Source organism: Danio rerio, chromosome 2 (genome assembly GCF_052040795.2).
Source record: "Danio rerio strain M-AB ecotype USA chromosome 2, GRCz13ab, whole genome shotgun sequence".
NCBI classification, from domain to species: domain Eukaryota; kingdom Metazoa; phylum Chordata; class Actinopteri; order Cypriniformes; family Danionidae; genus Danio; species Danio rerio.
In genome coordinates, this window is record NC_141022.1 from 60,977,501 (window position 1) to 60,997,500 (window position 20,000).

At 36.0% G+C, this 20,000-nt stretch overlaps 1 protein-coding gene and 1 long non-coding RNA gene across 7 annotated transcripts in view; one reads left to right on the top strand and one right to left on the bottom strand.

Annotated features, from left to right (window-relative positions):
- btbd2b (BTB domain containing 2b) overlaps positions 1–20,000 on the bottom strand; it is a 1,074,195-nt gene that overhangs the window by 853,945 nt on the left and 200,250 nt on the right. The gene's annotated exons all lie outside the window — the stretch shown is intronic.
- The window catches only part of LOC100536415 (uncharacterized), a 64,781-nt gene that overhangs the window by 28,793 nt on the left and 15,988 nt on the right, over positions 1–20,000 (top strand). For all 6 annotated transcript variants that reach the window (XR_015479203.1, XR_015479202.1, XR_015479206.1 and 3 more), the window contains one exon: positions 10,362–10,491. This is a non-coding gene — a long non-coding RNA (uncharacterized LOC100536415). The remainder of the gene's footprint in view (positions 1–10,361; positions 10,492–20,000) is intronic.

Sequence of the window (20,000 nt, forward strand, 5' to 3'; positions counted from 1 at the left end):
AGAGAGAGAGAAACACAACCACACACACACACACACACACACAGAGTGACACATAGCAACTCGGATGGAATTTCTCACCTCTAGACATTCAATAAGATCTGCGATCTACATCCAAATAATAGGGGGCCAGCTGCGTGTCTGTGTGTGCGTGTGTGTGTGCATTGCTGTCTGTGACTGTGTATCTCGCTGTCTGTCTCTCTATCTGTGTGTGTGTGTGTGTGTGTGTGTGTGTGTGTGTGTGTGTGTGTGTGTGTGTGTGTGTGTGTGTGTGTGTGTGTGTGTGTGGCATCTCAGAAGCGTCTTGCCACTTTTGAATGAGAGTAAATGTTGTGATTATCAGTTGATGCCCAAAAGTGACATCAGTTTACATTCATGCATACCCAAAGCGACTTACACACCGTGAACACACACCAATTTTGATATGAACTTAACAGACATCAAAATGTTGAGGCGTCGTGTAGCTGCATATGAACAAAACGAAGACTATAACATCACCGCCTCCTTTCATTCTCATTGAAAACACAAAACATTTCCTCTCTTCTGCTGAATATCACTCCTAATAATCAATGATGGCCATTATAAATGTGTGACATACAATAGGTTTATACATTATAAGACAGTCAAGCAATCAGTCAAATGTGCAGAATCAGTGTATTAATTATATTAAAGGGCACCTAGGCTACCCCTTTTTTCAGATTTAATATAAGTCTTTTGCGTCTCTAGAATGTGTATATAAAGTTTCAGATCAAAATACCCATCAGATTTTTCATTATACCTTTTACAAGATGCTGTTTTATACTGATTTCCAGCAGGGGGTGGTTTTGTCGTACTGCGCCTTTAAGCTTTTTCTTTCCCGCCCACTGTTTCTACATGCCTCCTCCCTCAGCTGCGTCAGACAACAGACAGACTTAAAGGAAAGAGGTCTCACGTAGCGTTTGTGAGTAAGAACTAACCTTTACTAATCAGTATTGTGAAGTTGCATTGATGAGTCACACACAATATCGCACACACACACACACACACACACACACAGGCAGACAGACAGAGCGCGCTTAGCTTAGTTAAGGCTAACCTCAAGTACTGTGTGGATATCTGTTATGTTAATGTACAAAATAAACCTGATTTAACTTCCACAAACCGGGATTGAAGCGTCTTCTGTTATAATTGTTCTGACACGCGGCTGTGCTGATGAAGTAAAGCTGAAGTAAAACGCTGTAATTAATACACACATACTCTGTTTTAAAACACTTTAAACATGTGAAACTTACTCTTAATCACATTTGATGATGATTGCTGATCCTAGCGAACAGAACAGACCTTTTATTCCCGGTTTCTTTGCGTATGTCTGTCTGGTCTTGTTGACATATATACGCGACTACCGGAACATGTTAATGCACGCAGCTGTCAATCAATTCGGTGGGCGGGGGAATCGCACACCTTCGTAATGGTGCGATCGATTTGAAAACAGCTCCAATTGGCCGACCCTTTTTTTGTAGTTAAATTGAAAAAAAAGGGACTGGGTGTGTTCATATCCCCCCTGTATGACGGTCTATACACTATACCAACACACAGATCTGTCCAAACAGCTTGAAAAGTAGATTTTTTTTACATAGGTGCCCTTTAATATACAAACTTATACTTGCGCTAAGCCAAAAGACATTACCTGCAGGACAAGTGATAGATTCAAAAGACCAAAGCCGGGGAATATGTTGTCAGATATAGACAACAAGATGAATGAAATATCAAGTTTAACAAATATAGTGAGATGAGATCTCACTGCTCTCACCTGCGGAGGTGTGCTCAAAGCCCTCGCTGACTACATGGAGCTCAGACATGTCTGCATACACTGCAGCGCATGCCAGAGTCTGTGTGTGGCAACCTCCCGCTCTCCCTCAGGAAGCCAATACGGAAGTAACTAAAACTGCAATTCATCGAAATTCCGCTAGTCCTGGCCGCTCCTGGCTCCATAATAGAGCAAATTTCAATTAATCCCACTGTTAGAATGGCCAACTTTACAGCAGAAAAAAGGTGTTTACAGCCTGCTACAAAGAAAGATATTGGTTAATACAGGTAATATCACCCTTCATGACAACTGTGAGGGGGTGAATTTTTTTATAACTCATCCGTTTCCTTTATATTAAGTTATATTAAGTTTGCATAATTAAGGGCGTGGCCACTTGAGTGACAGCTTGGTCTCGTTGGTCGCCGTCACCTCAGCTGAATCCTGCAGATTAGCCACTGAACTCGGCATATTTATCTATTTCTGTGTTGTTTTATGTGGCTTTACAGTCGACTGCCTTTTGGACTTGTTTCCTACAATTATTAGATGGCATGGCATGCTGAGTGCACTTAATTGTGCTCACAAACCATTCACGCGGCCTCCGTTTCCCATGTGAGTAAAGTTATATACTTATATACCATCTCTATATATGTATTTGTTTTATTTAAGATCATTTATGGTTTATATTTATATTTAGAGCTGTAATGCACTGCAGAATCTGACGGATTGATTAGCTGTAGGCTCTAGAACAGTCAGCTGAAGCGTTGTCATACAGTGTTATGCTGGAGTTCATCAATAGTCTTACATTAACTAACACAGACTATATCTGAAGTGTTTGGAAGTAATTCGCGTTTTCCTCCTGTTGAAAAACGTCATAAGAACAATGTTTAGTGGCTCAATGTATTACAGCAGTGCTTTTAAAAGTCTAAACACTTTACTGATAGTGTACAGCCAAGCACAAGTGGTCAGAACACAAACGAGTCACAGGTGATAAAGTATTAAGCGTTCTCCCAAAGTAAAGTGTGTCTGAACCAGGTCCAAGCTAAATGCCAGCAGGTGTCTGTAGCTCCGCTCACTCTCCGCCTCTTTGCCCTTGTTTGGTATCCCGCCGTGGGTGTGATGACGCGCGAACAAAATGGCGACGGTTGGCCGCGCCTACTTGTGGCTTCTTTTGCGCTCTTTAGAATCCTATGGGTGACGTCACGGATACTACGTCCATATATTATACAGTCTATGGTGGTCACGTGATATGTGTTTTCAGCAGTGTAGTGGGGGCGTAGAGCTCTTCAGAAATGCTAGCTGAAACGCCAGTGTTGTTCTAAAACTAAAACATATTAGTGTAAACGGGGCCTCATTCTCCCCACCAACAATTCCTGCTGATGCGGGTCTCAAACCTGTGACTTTTGGATCCCAAGTCCAACTCTCTATCCAATACGCCATCATTTTTTTACCATATAGCCATTTAAGCTAAACGCCAAATCACCAAACTACTCACTGAACTTGTGAGTTTAATTGGCTAATGGTGGTTTTGGGAAACACACTCGTGCATTAGCGCTCTGTGGAGTCTCTCTCCAGCTCTCCTGTAGGATCTGCAGGGTTTGTCTTTTTTTTTTTTTTTTGTGAGTGTCATGTACTCGATGTGCGTCACGGTGGTGCAGTGGGTAGCACGATCACCTCACAGTAAGAAGGTCGCTGGTTTGAGTCCCAACTGGGTCAGCTGGCGTTTCTGTGTGGAGTTTGCATGTTCTCTTCACATTGGCGTTGATTTCCTTCGGGTGCTTTGGTTTCCCTAACAGTCCAAACACATTGCCGTGTAAAACATATGCTGGAATAGCTGGCGGTTCAGGGCGAAGCAGTGGCGCGGTAGGTAGTGCTGTCGCCTCACAGCAAGAAGGATGCTGGGTTGCTGGTTCGAGCGTCGGCTCAGTTTCAATGTGGAGTTTGCATGTTCTCCCTGCATTTGCATGGGTTTCCTCCTGGTGCTCCAGTTTCTACAGTCCAAAGACATGCGGTACAGGTGAATTGGGTAGGCTAAAGTGTCTTTAGTGTATGAATGTGTGTGTGGATGTTTCCCAGAGATGGGTTGCAGCTGGAAGGGCATCAGCTGCATAAAAACTTGCTGGATAAGTTGGCAGTTCATTCCGCTGTGGTGACCCCGGATTAATAAAGGGATTAAGCCAACAAGAAAATTGATGAATGAATGAGTTGGCGGTTCATTCCGCGGTGGCACCCTCTGATAAATCAGAGACTAAGCTGAAGGAAAATGAATGAATGAATGATGGATGTGTCACATGATGAACATGTAAACGCAAACTTGATTTCCGGTCATATTACGAATGATTTATCAGTGCACATTATTGCAGACTCATGTATGTGAAACATCGTTTATTTCTTTATCTGATGCCACACTGTAAAAAAATACAAATGAAAATCCAGTTTACCATCAATTTCTGAGTGAACACTTTAATTACTGACATTTTGTTGTCCCTGCGACTCTCCCAGTATTTACCACATTGTCATTTAATGCCAGTCAACATGACTTATCTCATGTGAAGTCAACAGAAGAGAAATGCGATGCTTTCAATGCATCTCCAAAAAGAAAAAGCCAAACCCGGCACTTTTAAAATAATGAACAATATGGAGATGAAATGGTTTGCAGATGCAGTTTAATGTGGATTCCACATCCAGACACAGATAAAGCAGTGAAACGCTGAGCTGTTTACTTCTGCTCTCCAGCCACCTGCATCAAACCTGCTTATCTGATCTATTCAAATCACCAGCATCAGCACAACTGACCCCAAATATTCAGACCAATCATATTAGGATGGCGAGGAGGCGGCGGAGAACAGGGTCATCTCTATGCTGACAAATTATAAGAGTCGAGCTGCAGAGAAACAAATATAATCTATTTCAAGTTGGGAAACATGCGGCATGGTGGGTCAGTGGTTAGAACTGTCAGCTGACAGCAAGAAGGTTGCTGGTTCGAGTCCCATCTGGGTCAGTTAGTGTTTGTGTGTGGAGTTTGCATGTTCTCCCCGTGTTGGCGTGGGTTTCCTCCGGGTGCTCCGGTTTCCCCTATAGCCCAAACACATGCTCTATAGAGGAATTGATGAACTGAGTTGGCTGTAGTGTATGAGTGTGTGTGTGTGTCAATGTGAGTACTGGGTTGCAGCTGGAAGGCCATGCGCTGCATTAAACATATGCTGGAATAGTTGGTGGTTCATTCCGCTGTGGCGACTTCTGAAATAGAGACTAAGCTGAAAGGAAAACGAATGAATGAACTTGGCAAACACAATATAATCGGCATGTAATCGCCTGATATCAGCATATAAACTAATTATTGGCATCTGATATGCAAAAATGATGCCGATGTGCTTTGTTAATGCAGGAGAGTTAGGTCTGTCATGATGAATAACTTTTGATGTGCGATATATTGTCAGAAATTATTGCGATAAGTGACACTATCATCATTTTAATGCCAATTAATTCCTGTGTTTACACAATGCCTATACAACAGCGTAGACTGTAAATAGGCATTAACACTTTAGGACACAATCGGACAAAAAACACAGTAAAAGTCCTTGTAAAATGCCTTTAGATTAATTTTTTCATTATTTACGCCACTTTTTACGCAGCTTTTAAACTGAGCTCATTTTGGACACCTTCCAAAAAGTCAAAAGTTTCGGGAAAAATCTGAAAATTCACCTTTTCTTCGCTTGTTAGTATGCATGGTTTGTAAAAGACTTTCCTGAAGTCAGCGCCAATGATGTAGTAGTAGTGCTTTGACACTTGGCACTCCGGTGCAGGGCCGTGCATAGAGGGGTGGCCTGATGGCTAGAGCCACTGCCCCTCTGCCCTAATTGGCTGAGTTGTCCTTCTCAGCAGGAGCAGAGCAACCCCTTACACCCCCCCCCCCCCACAATCTTCACTTTGTGATCGCCCTACCCCCCCTCACTTTGCAATTGACCCCCCACTCTTCACTTTGCGATCGCCCGCACCCCCCTGTGCAGGTCTGTGCACGGGCCTGCACCGGTGTTTATGACGACCGGAGTTCGATTCCCGCCTTGAGGTCATATGCAGATCCTTTCCCTCTCTCTGCTCGCCATGCTTTTCTGTCTATACACTACTCTGTCCTATGCATTAAAGGTGAAAACCCTAAGGGAAAAAAATACATTCCTGAACTCAGACACCGTGCAAACTTGATCAAAGATATATGTTGCAAAACCAAAAGGTACTGAGGTCACGTCCATTTAGTGAAGTTTATTTATAAAGTAATTTTGCGAGGATCCCGTGCTTATGATTGCTTGCAGCCGGTGCATTATTGAATTTATGATTCACCAATCAGACGATTCCTAAGCCTCTATAAATACCCTCAGTTCCATATCACAGCCATCTTCATTTTGAAGAATCCCCCCTTCCACCTCTACTCCTCCTCCTTTTCTAGATAGGCGACATGGTGGTCCAGTGGTTCGCACTGTTGCCTCACAGCAAGAACGTCCCTGGTTCTAGTCCTTACCAAGCCAGCCAACGTTTCTGTGCAGGGTTAAAACGTTCTCCCCTTTCTCACATGGAGACATTTCCCCCGGGTTCCCCGGTTTCCTCCCACCGTCCAAAAACATGCAACCTGAGTTAATTGACTAATCCAAATCAGCACCATAGACATGCTCCTAGTAAGTAGTTATCTCTAAAGAGCAATCACTATCTGTTCATTAACTACAGCAGCAGAGGAGTGCTCGAGATCTACCTGAGCTCAAACTCCCCTCTCGCCCTGCAAACGGGAGGGAGCCCCGAGCACGAGGATCTTATGAGCTCAGGGCTCTCTCCTGGGACAGCATGCCAAACACGCTTTATAATCCATCATCAGCTAAGTGTCAACTCTTGTATTGCATGATAAGTCGACATATTGATTACTGAGACAGGAGTGTTTAGCATTCTTAGTAGGGATACACCGAATATTCGGCAACCGAAATTATTGAAATAAGTAAAAAGGCCGAATAAATTTTACCGAATAATGACGTTTTTAATGACCCGCGTAACCCACGTAGATTGAGAGTCGCGCGCTTTATGCAACAAACATGTCAGCAGTGTTGAAGCACTTTAAAGTGTCAGAGAAAAAGGCAATAACGGCCGTTTGCAGACACTGTTCTGCTGAATTGTCCAGAGGAACGTTCTCTCTCTTCTTGCCCCCTTTGAGCAGATAACAAAAGAGATAAGCTCATCTGTGGCAGACGTCATACAGTTACTTGCAGCACTAAAGCGTCTTTTAAACAAAGGGGCTGAAACAGACCACGGAGTGAAAACAGCTAAAAGTGCGCTCTTAGAAGCTGTCAGCGCAGAACCCCTGTACTGCATCGCGACTGTGCTTGATCCACGATATAGAGATCATTACTTGGATATGGGGAAAAAGCTGCGCACACGAGAAATGATCCAGGCCGAGTTGGACTTGGAAAAGCCGCTAGGTGTTGGAGACGGTCAGGTGATGCACAGCGCAGGAGATGAAAACAGTGCAGAGAGTAAACGGGCTCGTACTACAGATGAGCTGCGCACCGACAGCCGACAGCGAGAGACTGTTTAGTGCTGCATCTCATGTCATCGATGAGAAGAAGAACCGACTTTCATGCGAGAGCAGAGAAGCTACTTTTTATAAAGAAGAACCTGCCACTTTTCCTGAAGAAGTAGGCTAGGCTTATGTCTAGGACAGTTATTCATTTGTTGTCATCCACATTGTTTGCACATTTGTTGTTGTAGACATACAGTTGCATTCTTTCAGCAGTCAGTTATAGGCCTAACATAGGCTATTCAAGAAGGTGGGGCTTAAAAGATGGCCAAATAAAAATATTTTTTTATTTTACTAATTTATTTATTTTAAGTTATATTGTGCTTTGTTTGTATATTATCTGCTGGAATGTTAAAAAAAGGTTCAGTGTTGAATAAATATTTTTAAAATAGTATTTTTGTTATTTGATTTATTCCTCTGAAAAGCAACACAAAATAGTAAAAAGCTAATTTTTACTATTTAGTTATTGTAATGGTGAAAAAGTTGGCAAAATAAATGGAAAAAAAATGCAAAACACCGCGTTCGGTATTCGGCCTTCGGCCAAGTAATTCATTATTATTCGGCTTCGGCCAAGAATTTTATTTCGGTGCATCCCTAATTCTTAGTATACATTGAAAAAAAAACTCAAAAGGTCATAATTGACTAAAACGTAGGCTGATATGATTATTATGATGGATCAAGCAAGTTCAAGAAGTTAAATGCATTTTAAATCTAGCTTTACAAATAATTCATTCATTCATTTTCTTGTCGGCTTAGTCCCTTTATTAATCCAGGGTCGCCACAGCGGAATGAACCACAAACTTATCCAGCAAGTTTTTACGCAGCGGATGCCCTTCCAGCTGCAACCCATCTCTGGGAAACATCCACACACACATTCACACACACACTCATACACTACGGACAATTTAGCCTACCCAATTCACCTGTACCGCATGTCTTTGGACTGTGGGGGAAACCGGAGCACCAGGAGGAAACCCACGCAAAGGCAGGGAGAACATGCAAACTCCACACAGAAACGCCAACTGAGCCGAGGTTCGAACCAGCAGCCTTCTTGCTGTGAGGCGACAGCACTACCTACTGCGCCACTGCCTCGTCCGCTTTACAAATAAATGAAAAATAAAAATATTGACAGCATTATAGTCTGATGTGATGAGCTGGCTTCTAAAATTAGGCATTTTCTTGGATTTTAAACAAACAAAAAACATAAAATGTTGTAGTTTTCAACTAAACCCTTCACTTTAATTCATCTAATCAGTATTGTATTTAAATTAAATCATTTTTTTAATTGTCAGATGTATTTACAGAGAAGTTATGCTGAATAACTAAATGACTAACTTCTTTTTTTAGTGGGGCCAGAGAAGGTTGCTGGTTCGAGTCCCAGCTGGGTCAGTTGGCATTTCTGTGTGGAGTTTGCATGTTCTGCGAGGGTTTCCTCCGGGGCTCCGGTTTCCCCCACAGTTCAAACACATGCGAACACAATCAAATTGAAAGACCTATTTTATACCTACCGTGTAAAAAAAAAAGGCAATGATAGGTCCCCTACCTTTAAGAGTTTTGGTCTTTTTCCCAGTTCTTAAGTCAAGAAGCATTTTCAAGACAAGCAAAAACTATTGTCTTGTTATAAGAAATAATATGTCAAAGTTTAAGGCAATGCGGTGGCGCGGTAGGTAGTGCTGTCGCCTCACAGCAAGAAGGTTGCTGGTTTGAGCCTCTGCTGGGTCAGTTGGCGTTTCTGTGTGGAGTTTGCATGTTCTCCCTGCCTTTGCGTGGGTTTCCTCCGGGTGCTCCGGTTTCCCCCAGAGTCCAAAGACATGCGGTACAGGTGAATTGGGTAGGCTAAGTTGTCCGTAGTGTATGAGTGTGTGTGTGTGTGAATGTCTGTGAATGTTTCCCAGAGATGGGTTGCGGCTGGAAGGGCGTCCGCTGCGTAAAAACTTGCAGGATAAGTGGGCGGTTCGTTCCGCTGTGGCGACCCCAGATTAATAAAGGGACTAAGCCGACAAGAAAATGAATGAATGAATTTCAAAATTTAGTAAAATAATCTTTTTGTTTTGACATTATTCTGCTTACCCCATTAGCACAGTATTTTGCTTGATTTGTGTTAAATGGCAATTCTTGTTGATATTCCAGGAATAAACATTCGTTTTTTTGTTCACACATTGCCCAAAAAAGACTATTACTGCATATTAGTGTACAGTACACGCCAAAGACATACATTTCCTCACACTCAAGCGGTTCTAATCATCTATAAAATAAATATTCTGCTGTTAAACACAAATGAAGATATACTGAAGAATGCTGGAATAAAACATTATGGTATTGTAACTGAAGGATGCTGACAACGGACGTGCAGTACTTTATTACAAAGAGAATGGTCAGGCAGGCAATGGTCACAATCAGAAGCAAACAGTAACACACAATGGAACCCAGAAGTGTAGTCAGATAACAGGCAAATGGCTGATACAGGCAGCAGGCAGGATAAACAATAAAACAATGCGGAAAAAAACAAACACGGAAAACACTTCGTAATGTTACAGGGTGTGTACCGACAAGCCATGTCTGTGAGTGTGTGTGCTGTTTATATGGTCCATGTAAATAGTCTTGAGTAGCTCCCAACTGCGTACATGTGTAATCAAAGGAGAACCGCGACAGGTGTGTGTGTGTGGTGCCTGAAGGGAGTTGTAGTTCACATGGTTGCAGAATTGTAGTCCGAGTGAAGTGAATGTTCTCCAGCAACCTATGAGAGTTAGATTGCTGGTGATCTTGACAGGTATAGTGTTTCAGTATATCTTCATTTGTATCAAACTGAAGAGAGAAACTCGGTTTGGATCAAGTGAGTGCAGTAAATGAGGACAGAATGTTTCATTTTAAACTGTTGCTTTAATGATATTTGTTTAGTTTACTGTGAGCATGGAGTACTGTCAGATCCGTGCTATTTAGAAATGCACAGTTAAATAACTGCACCTATTTGCATGAAGCACTTTAGGGCATCTCACACTCATCCCTGTGTGTGTGTGTGTGCAGGGACGGCAGTGTGTGAAGCGCTCAGCAGAGATTCAGAGATGAACTGAGCTTTACTGATGTCCAGCGGCTTTACTGGCGGATGGAGGAGCCGGACAAGAGAGAGAGACCTGCGGTGTGTGTGAATCACGAGGTGAGTGGAGCAGCGCTGGCTACTACACCCTTCAACTCTGTCTATGATGAAGAGACTTACATTGCATCCCAATTGACAGACGGTGCACTATGCACTAATAAACTCAACCGTGTAGTGAATGAGAATAGTGTCATCTCAAACGAAACATTAATATTTAGGGTCATTATTAGGTGGTTCAGGGTGGTTGTTGATAATGGGTAATTATTAAGCATTTATGTTCATTTATTCTGGATTTTTGTTGGTTGCTAGGGTATCCTGGATTGGTTGCTATGTGGTTGTTTACATCAGAATTGACTCTTTTGTATTTATTGTTTTTGATTAGCAGTCTGGGATTGGACAGTCAAACCCATAGTCCTGCCTTAAACTCACCTGATTGGCTCTTGAGTGAGAAGTTTGAATCCCAATATGCTGTAAATAATATCTGTTAATGAACAGTGTTTGTGTTTAGTGATTCACAAGTGTTTATTTGTGGTGGTGAATTGCATTATGGGATGTTAATCTCTGCTCTGTCCACTTTTGATGTTGAAAATTCAACTGTACAGTTTAACCAAGTGACTTTATTGACATTTTAGTAGTTTGAGATAATATCATGTAGAAGAAAAAAAATTGAGAGAAAAAAAGTCTGTAAAATAACAGAAAATGCCAACTGAACTAAAATAAAATAAATAAATTTAAATAATTGAATGACTAGAAAATAAATAATGTGTATAGATAGATAGATAGATAGATAGATAGATAGATAGATAGATAGATAGATAGATAAAAAAATAAATAGATTTACATAAAATAAATAAATAACAAAATACATTAATATATAAATTAAATAATTATATATATACAAATTATATATATATATATATATATATATATATAAAATAAATATATATATATATATATATATATATATATATATATATATATATATATATATATATATATATATATGTATGTATGTATGTATGTATGTATGTATGTATGTATGTATGTATGTATGTATATATATATATATATATATATATATATATATATATATATATATATATATATTATATATTATATATATATATATATATATATATATATATATATATATATATATATATATATATAAATAATAAAATGAAAAAATAGATGGACATAAAAATAAAAATGAATGAAAATAAAAAAATAAAACATAGATATAAAAATAAATAAATAGAAGTAATATACATAAAATAAATGGATATAAACAAATAATTAAATCAAATAAATAAATACACAAAATTAAAGATATAAAATAAATAAATGAATGAATATAAATAATATAATAAAATAAATAAATAGAAAAAAATAATATAAAAATAAATAAATGAATATAAATATAATAAAATAAATAGAAAAAATAATATAAAAATAAATAAATAGATATACAAATAAATAAATGTATGACTAAATAATAAAATAAAATAAATAAAAAGACAAAAATAAAGATATATAAAAAATGATTGAATATAAATAATAAAATAAAATAAATAAATAGAAAAAATAGATATAAAAATAAATAGATAAATATAAAAATAAATTAATGAATGAAAATAAATAAATAAATAAATAAATAAATAAATGAATGAATAAATAAATAAAAATAATAATAATAAAAAAAAATAAAAATAAAAATAATTAAGTAGATATGGTGCAGTGGGTAGCACGATCTCCATACAGCAAGAAGGTCGCTGCTTCGAGTCCCGGCTGGGTCAGTTGGCATTTCTGTGTGGAGTTCTCTCTCTGTGTGGCCATTTTGTGTTGGCTGGTTATGTTGACCTCATGCTCTTTTATTTTTACTTTTGGTAGTAAAACTATATTTTGAGGATGTATGTCCTATCTGTTGAGAAATAAATCTCACATGGAGCAATTTTGGCTTGTGTTCTATTACCTTTGACCCTCGGTCCCTTACATACCCCATAGGGAAATTAACTAAATTGGCCGTAGTGTATGAGTGTGAATGCAAGAGTGTATGGGTGTTTCTCAGTGATGGGTTGCAGCTGAAAGGACATCCACTGCGTAAAACATATGCTGGATAAATTGCTGGATCATTTAACTGTGGCGACCCTGGATTAATAAAGGGACTAAGCCGAAAAGAAAATGAATGAATTTATAAATATAAATAAACAATAAAATAAACAAATAATAAATAAATAAATAAATAAATATTTTTAAAAATAATAATAAATGAATTAACAAATAAATAAATAAATATTATCAAACAAACAGGAGTGAAATGGAGCGTTTGAAAAGTAATAGCGTCTCTTTCAGATGGATGTTTAGTGTTTCAGTGTCGCAGTATTAACAATCTGCTTTAGATCTTCTGCCTGCCCGGTTTGTGCCCTGTTAAGCATCTGTTTGGCACAATAAAAGCAGATAAAATGGCATCTTCTTCTGATTTTCCCTCCAAAACATGGCATCTTTTTTCTCAGCATCTGCCATCTGTGCGTCCGTTAGCGGCTCTGTCTAATTGCATTTGCATATTCTTGATTTAGCCGGAGGGAGGAGAAAGCAGCTAATCGCTCGTGAACGCTCATGCTAATCTGCAGACGCGAGAAACAATCCACTGAAAAGGCCATTTTTGAGCTGTCAGTGCGCTTGAGATGCTGCGTATGGGACGCCAGACTGAGGCCCTCATATGCAAATCACACACTATAAAGACCAATCAGAGCGGACCAGAGCCGAGCATGACCCGCTAATGGAGGGACGATTACAATTAGTAGATTTATACTGTGAGAGTGAGAAAGAGAGTGTGTGTGTGTGTGTGTGTGTGTGTGTATGCATGTATATGTGTGTGTGTGATTCTATGTGTGTGCGTGCATGTGTGAATGTGTGTGCACATGGGTAAATGTTTGTGTATGTGTTTAAAGCACAGCAATTTTTTATTTATTTAAGACTTTAAATTCTATTTTATTTTTTATTATAAATTTTTTCTTTTTTTCTTTTATATTTTAATTTTGTATTTATTAAAATGTTTTATAAATTTTGCATTTGTGTGAACACTATTTTATATTTGAAATTATATATATATATATATATATATATATATATATATATATATATATATATATATATATATATATATAATATTTTATATGTTTTAATGGTATCATTATTTTTATTAAATACATATTTTTAATTATTTTTATACATTTTATATTTCTATTTTTATCTATTTATTTTTATTTTAGTTTTTTAATTATATATATTGTTTTTTATTTGACATTTTTAATATTATATTTATTTTAATTATATATTTAAATTATTTATATTTATTATTATCATTTTATTTTAAATTTATTTTATTTATTAATATTTATTTATTTAAGTTTTATTATATATTTTTATTAATTTTACATTTATTTTAATTTGATTTTATATAATTTCTATTCTATTTTCTATTATTTTCATTTTATTTTATATTGTTTTCCTTTTATTTATATTTATTTTTATTAATTTTATATTTATTAATTTATTTGTATTATTTAACATTTATTTTATTATTTTTTATTTAATATTATTTTATTTAATTTTATAATTTAATTTCACTTTATTTTATTTTATATTTTTATTTTTTATTATTTTATTTTACTTTTCCACATTGTCCAGCCCAACACACAAGCACAAAAGCACAAACCAGAGCCTTGAGAGAACATTTCAAAGCTATTTATTTCAGAAAAATAATAATAATTAGCCAAAATAAAAATCTTAGCCCCATACTCTACTTATACACTCTAGAGATCTGATCTGGAACATCTTTCATTCATTCATTCATTTTCTTTTCGGCTTAGTCCCTTTATTAATCTGGGGTCGCCACAGCGCAATGAACCATCAATTCATTCAGCAGATTTTTACACAGTGGATGCCCTTCCAGCCGCAACCCATCACTGGGAAACATCCATTTACACTCATACACAACGGACAATTTAGCCAACCCAATTCACCTGTACCACATGTGTTTGGCCTGTGGGGGAAACCGGAGCACCCGGAGGAAACGCACGCAAACGAAGGGAGAACATGCAAACTCCACACAGAAACGTCAACTGATCCAGCCGAGGCTCGAACCAGCGACCTGTGAGGCGACAGCACTACCTACTGCGCCACAGCGTAACCTGTCTGGAACATCTTATAAAGCAAAAGTGTCTATTTTCTCACTTTCCATTGAATCTCTTTGCTGTCATGAAGAAAACTAATCTAGATGTAGAGTATTTGTGAAGTTTTGTCCACTCATGTTCATTTCAGCACAGTAAAACACACACACACACACACACACACTCACACATGCACGCACGCACACGCACAAACACACTCTCTCTCTCTTTTTTTCAGTGATCTGGGTCTGAGACGCTTTTAAATGTGTTTCTAATTCTGCTGTGGGTTTATTTTTAGCAGAAGTGAAGTTGTCAGATGTAGGACAGGATCTGAGGATGGAGATCAAACTCAGAGCAAACAGAAGCTTTGTGTGTGTGTGTGTGTGTGTGTGTGTGTGTGTGTGTGTGTGTGTGTGTGTGTCAGTCAGAAAAACTAAACACTAAAACACCATTAAAGACGCAGTCAAATAAACACACACTGATGATACACAATCACACTGTAATAACTCATTTTAATAACTGCTTTGCCATGATGACAGTATCATCAGATAGCTGGTTCGAGTCAAGATCGCTGGTTCCCGGTTTCTGTGTGGAGTTTGCATGTTCTCCCCGTGTTGGTGTGGGTGTCCTCTGGTTTCCCCCACAGTCCAAACACATGCGCTATAGGGGAATTGAATGAGCTAAATTGGCCATAGTGTATGTGTGTAAATGAGAGAGTATGGATGTTTTCCAGTACTGGGTTGCAGCTGGAAGGGCATCTGCTGTGTAAAACATATGCTAGATAAGTTGGCGGTTCATTCCGCTGTGGGAATCGCTGATTAATAAAGGGACTAAGCCGAAAAGAAAATAAATGAATGTTTCTGTAAATCAAGTGTTAATGAATGGGTTTTCTGACTGAAAACAGTTTAAGATTTGCATTTAGTAAATGACTATTTTATTAACCATAATAACCAAGTATTTTTGTTACTCAAAGCAAAATGCATATTACAGTAGCAAAACAAACTTATTTAAAAAGATATATTTTCAGTTGCAAATATCGCTTCAAAGTCTCATTTATTTTAGCTTGATATAGATCAATTCTAACCTAACAAATGTATACACACACACACACATGTACATTTAATATAATTTGTTTTACATTTACATATATATATATATATATATATATTTTTTTTTTTTTTAATTATACTTTATTTTATATATTTTTGTTATTTTATATATTTGTTAACCTAATATTTATTTTACTTTATAATTTATTTTATATTTAATTTTTTAATTATTTATTTTTTTATTTTATATATTTTTTATTTTTCATTTTTAAAATTTTTTTATATTTATTTATTTTTTATTTTATGTTATTTAGTACAAAAATATTTTTATTAACTATAATAATAAAGTCTTTTTGTTACTAAAAATAAAATGCACAAAAAACAAAATTATTTAAAAAAATACTTTCAGTTAGTTGCAAATTTTTAAAGTCTCATTTATTTTAGCTTGATATACTACAATTCCATACATGACAGTATATATATATATATATATATATATATATATATATATATATATATTTTTTTTTTTTTTTTTTTTAAACACGTTTATATTTATAGCATTTTTATATAAAAATGTTACTAATATATATATATATATATATATATATATATATATATATATATATATATATATATATATATATATGCATGTATACATAAATTAAAAACAATGTACATACAGGAAATTTAAAAAATTGCAAATATGAATGTAAAAAATGTAAAATGTATGTAAAATGGACATGAATGTAAAAAAAATGCATATATAGAAATTATGCATATTAAATATCGTATATATATGTATATATAATTTTTCTAACAGTCATTTATTACCACTTGTTAAAATGTTTATTGTCAAAAGAAAATAAACAGTTTTCTTCCAGTATACTGCATCCATGAATATGTAGTGCATGAATATTTTTTTCAGTACACAGTGTGTGTTTTGTGCTTCAGTGAAATTGCTGCGCTTCTGCATGTCGTTTTTTCCTGTTCGTTATTTGTCTGATTTTGTAGGTGTGAAGGGTCTGCACTTGAACATGAAGGTCTGGGTTCATGTCTGGGGTATTTTTAGGGGAGGAGGGCGTCTGTCTGGCTTTAAATCAACCCATTAATGCGTGTGTGTGTGTGTGTGTGTGTGTGTGTGTGTGTGTGTGTGTGTCTAAATCTGTGTGTGTGATTTGCATACTGCTGCACATCTGCCACTCAGTCTGAACAGATGCAGCTCATATGCAGATAAAGCTGAAACTCCGCCTCCTGTGAACTCAACGCATCATCGGGTGCGCCGCATGTTTGGGGGTCGCAGGAAATGTAACGCAAAAATACACACAATCACTAATACATGTGTCAGTATGATGACGAATGACGACAGCCAATCAGAGCACAGCAGGAACAGGAAGCTGGAGGAGAAAGGCTCGCTTCACCCTTTATGCGCTGAGAGAGAATTATGAATGATTTATGAATTATGATATGAGAATTTTGAGCTTTCTATTGGACAAGAATCCTGATAAAACGCATCAGTTTTCACAGAAATATGAACTGTTTTTAATATTGATGATGACACTCTGAAATGTCTCGTAATCATCATATTGGAGGGATTTCTGAAGGATCATGTCACACTAAATTAGGCAATACATCAGGATTTGCTATACACACAGAATATTTTATATTGTAATATATTAGTTGTATATGTGTGTGTGTGTGTGTGTGTGTGTGTGTGTATTAGAATACACTGATCAAATAACTACTCATGAATCTGCTCATTTGTAAAGGCTATACCACCATTATGCTTATTTTGCCATTTACTTGATGAATTGTTTTTATTATTTCATTTATTTTATTGCTGTTTAAGTATTATATTTATCCAGAGCGAGCAGAAGGGCTGCCAAAATCACACTGGACCTCTCACACCCAGCACACAGCCTGTTTGCACTTTTACCTTCTGGTCGACGCTACAGAGCACTGCGCACCAGAACAGCCCAATACAAAGACAGCTTCTTCCCTCAGGCAATCCATCTCATGAACACTTGATGATAATAATTATTAAACAAACATCTCTACTTGCTATATACTTTTATACACATATACACTTATTTAACAACACACTTTACATGCCAATTTGATCATAACAGCTGCACATAAAAATGTTGTATATAGTAATATACCTGTACATACAGTACACTTGTCTATTTATATATCTGTAATTCTGTTGCACTGTAGAAACTCTGTCACTAAAACAAATTCCTCATATGTGTGAACATGCCTGGCAATATATATATATTAGAGCTGAATGATTTTGGAAAAAAACGTTGTTTGTCTGTAATATATATTGCAATATGAATATAATAAAATAATATGATTATTTGGGGGGGAAATGTACAATTTTACATGGATTTTGATGGTTTTGTTGTCGAGCTGGTTTTTGCCCAAAATATTCAAAACGATACAAAAATACACAAAACAAAACAATTTAAGCACAGATGAAAACAAACCAAAAAAAGATAAAAATTAATTAAACAACAGTATGTTTTCAGTGGAGCCTAACCATATAGAGATATAGAAAAATAACAGTGTCTTTATTGTATAGATGTATAAACACAATGAATCTAATCTAATTTAGTTAAAAAAGAATATATATATATATATATATTAGGGCAAAGCAATATACCGTTTCAGCATCGATACTGCAATGTGCGAATCTGCAATATATATATATATATATATATATATATATATATATATATATATATATATATATATATATATATATATATATATATATGAATACACACACACACACATACTATATTGTACACACACATACATTATATATATATATATACACACATACACATATACACACACACTACCAATATTTTTAAATGTTTTTTTTATGGAAATTATTCTGTTCATGAAGGCTGCATTTATTTAATGTAAAAATTATTGTTCAATCGTTAAATATTTATTAAAATATTAAATAACTGCTTTCCTATTGTACGTAGTTTTAAATGAAATTATTACTCCATTCATTATTGCTTTTATTAGCACTACGTTATTAATAATAAAAGTGATAATAATAATAATAATGACAAATATTAAGAGTGATTTCTAAAGGATTAGGTAACTGAAGACTGGAGTAAGCAGAATATTTAGCATTAAAATCACTAAAATAAATTACTTTTGATCAGTTATTTTATAGTGCAGAAACATTTCATTATTTTACTGTGTCCTGTATTTTTGATTAAATAAATGCAGCCTTGATCACCAGGAGAAGCTTATTTTAAAACATTTGAAAAACCCAAACCAGTCAGTGTGTGTGTGTGTGTGTGTGTGTGTGTGTGTGTGTGTGTGTCTATCTGTCTGTGTCTGTGTGTGTGTGTGTGTGTGTGTGTGTGTGTGTGTGTGTGTATTTACACAGTAGAAGTCAGAATTATTAGTCCCCCTGAATTATTTGCGTCCCTGTTTACTTTTTTCCCCCAATTTCTGTTTAATGGAGGGAAGATTGTTTCAGCACATTTCTAATCATAATAGTTTTAATAACTTATTTCTAATAATTGCTTTATTTTATCTTTGCCATGATGACAGTAAATAATATTTTACTTGATATTTTTCAAGACGCTTCTATACAGCTTAAAGTGACATTTAAAGGCCTAACTGGGTTAATAAGGTGAACTAGGCAGGTTAGGGTAATTAGGCAAGTTATTGTATAACGATGGTTTGTTCTGTAGACTATCAGAAAAAAATAGCTTAAAGGGGCTAATAATTTTGTCCCAAAAATGGTTTTTAAAAAATTAATAACTGCTTTCATTGTAGGCGAAATCAAACAAATAAGACTTTCTGAAGAAGAAAAAATATTATTAGACACACTGTGAAAAATTCCCTGCTCTGTTAAACATTATTTGGGAAATATTTAAAAGAGAAAAAAAAATCAAAAGTCGGCTAATAATTCTGACTTCAACTATATATATATATATATATATATATATATATATATATATATATATATATATATATATATATATATTTATATATGTGTGTGTGTGTGTGTGCGTGTGTGTGTGTGTATATATATACACACACACACACACACACACACACACACGCGCACATTAATGGGCTAATTCAAAGGCAGACAGACGCCCTCCTCCCCTAAAAATACCCCAGACATGAACCCAGACCTCCATGTTCAAGTGCAGATCCTCCACACCTCCATAATCACCCAAATAACATGTGACTCTGCAGTTCAGATGCAAAAACCTCTAAATGACATCTGAAACTTTCTTCTCAAATGAGCATTTCCCTGTGTGTATGTTCAGTAATAACACTTTCATGCCAAAGAAGATTCCTTTACCTG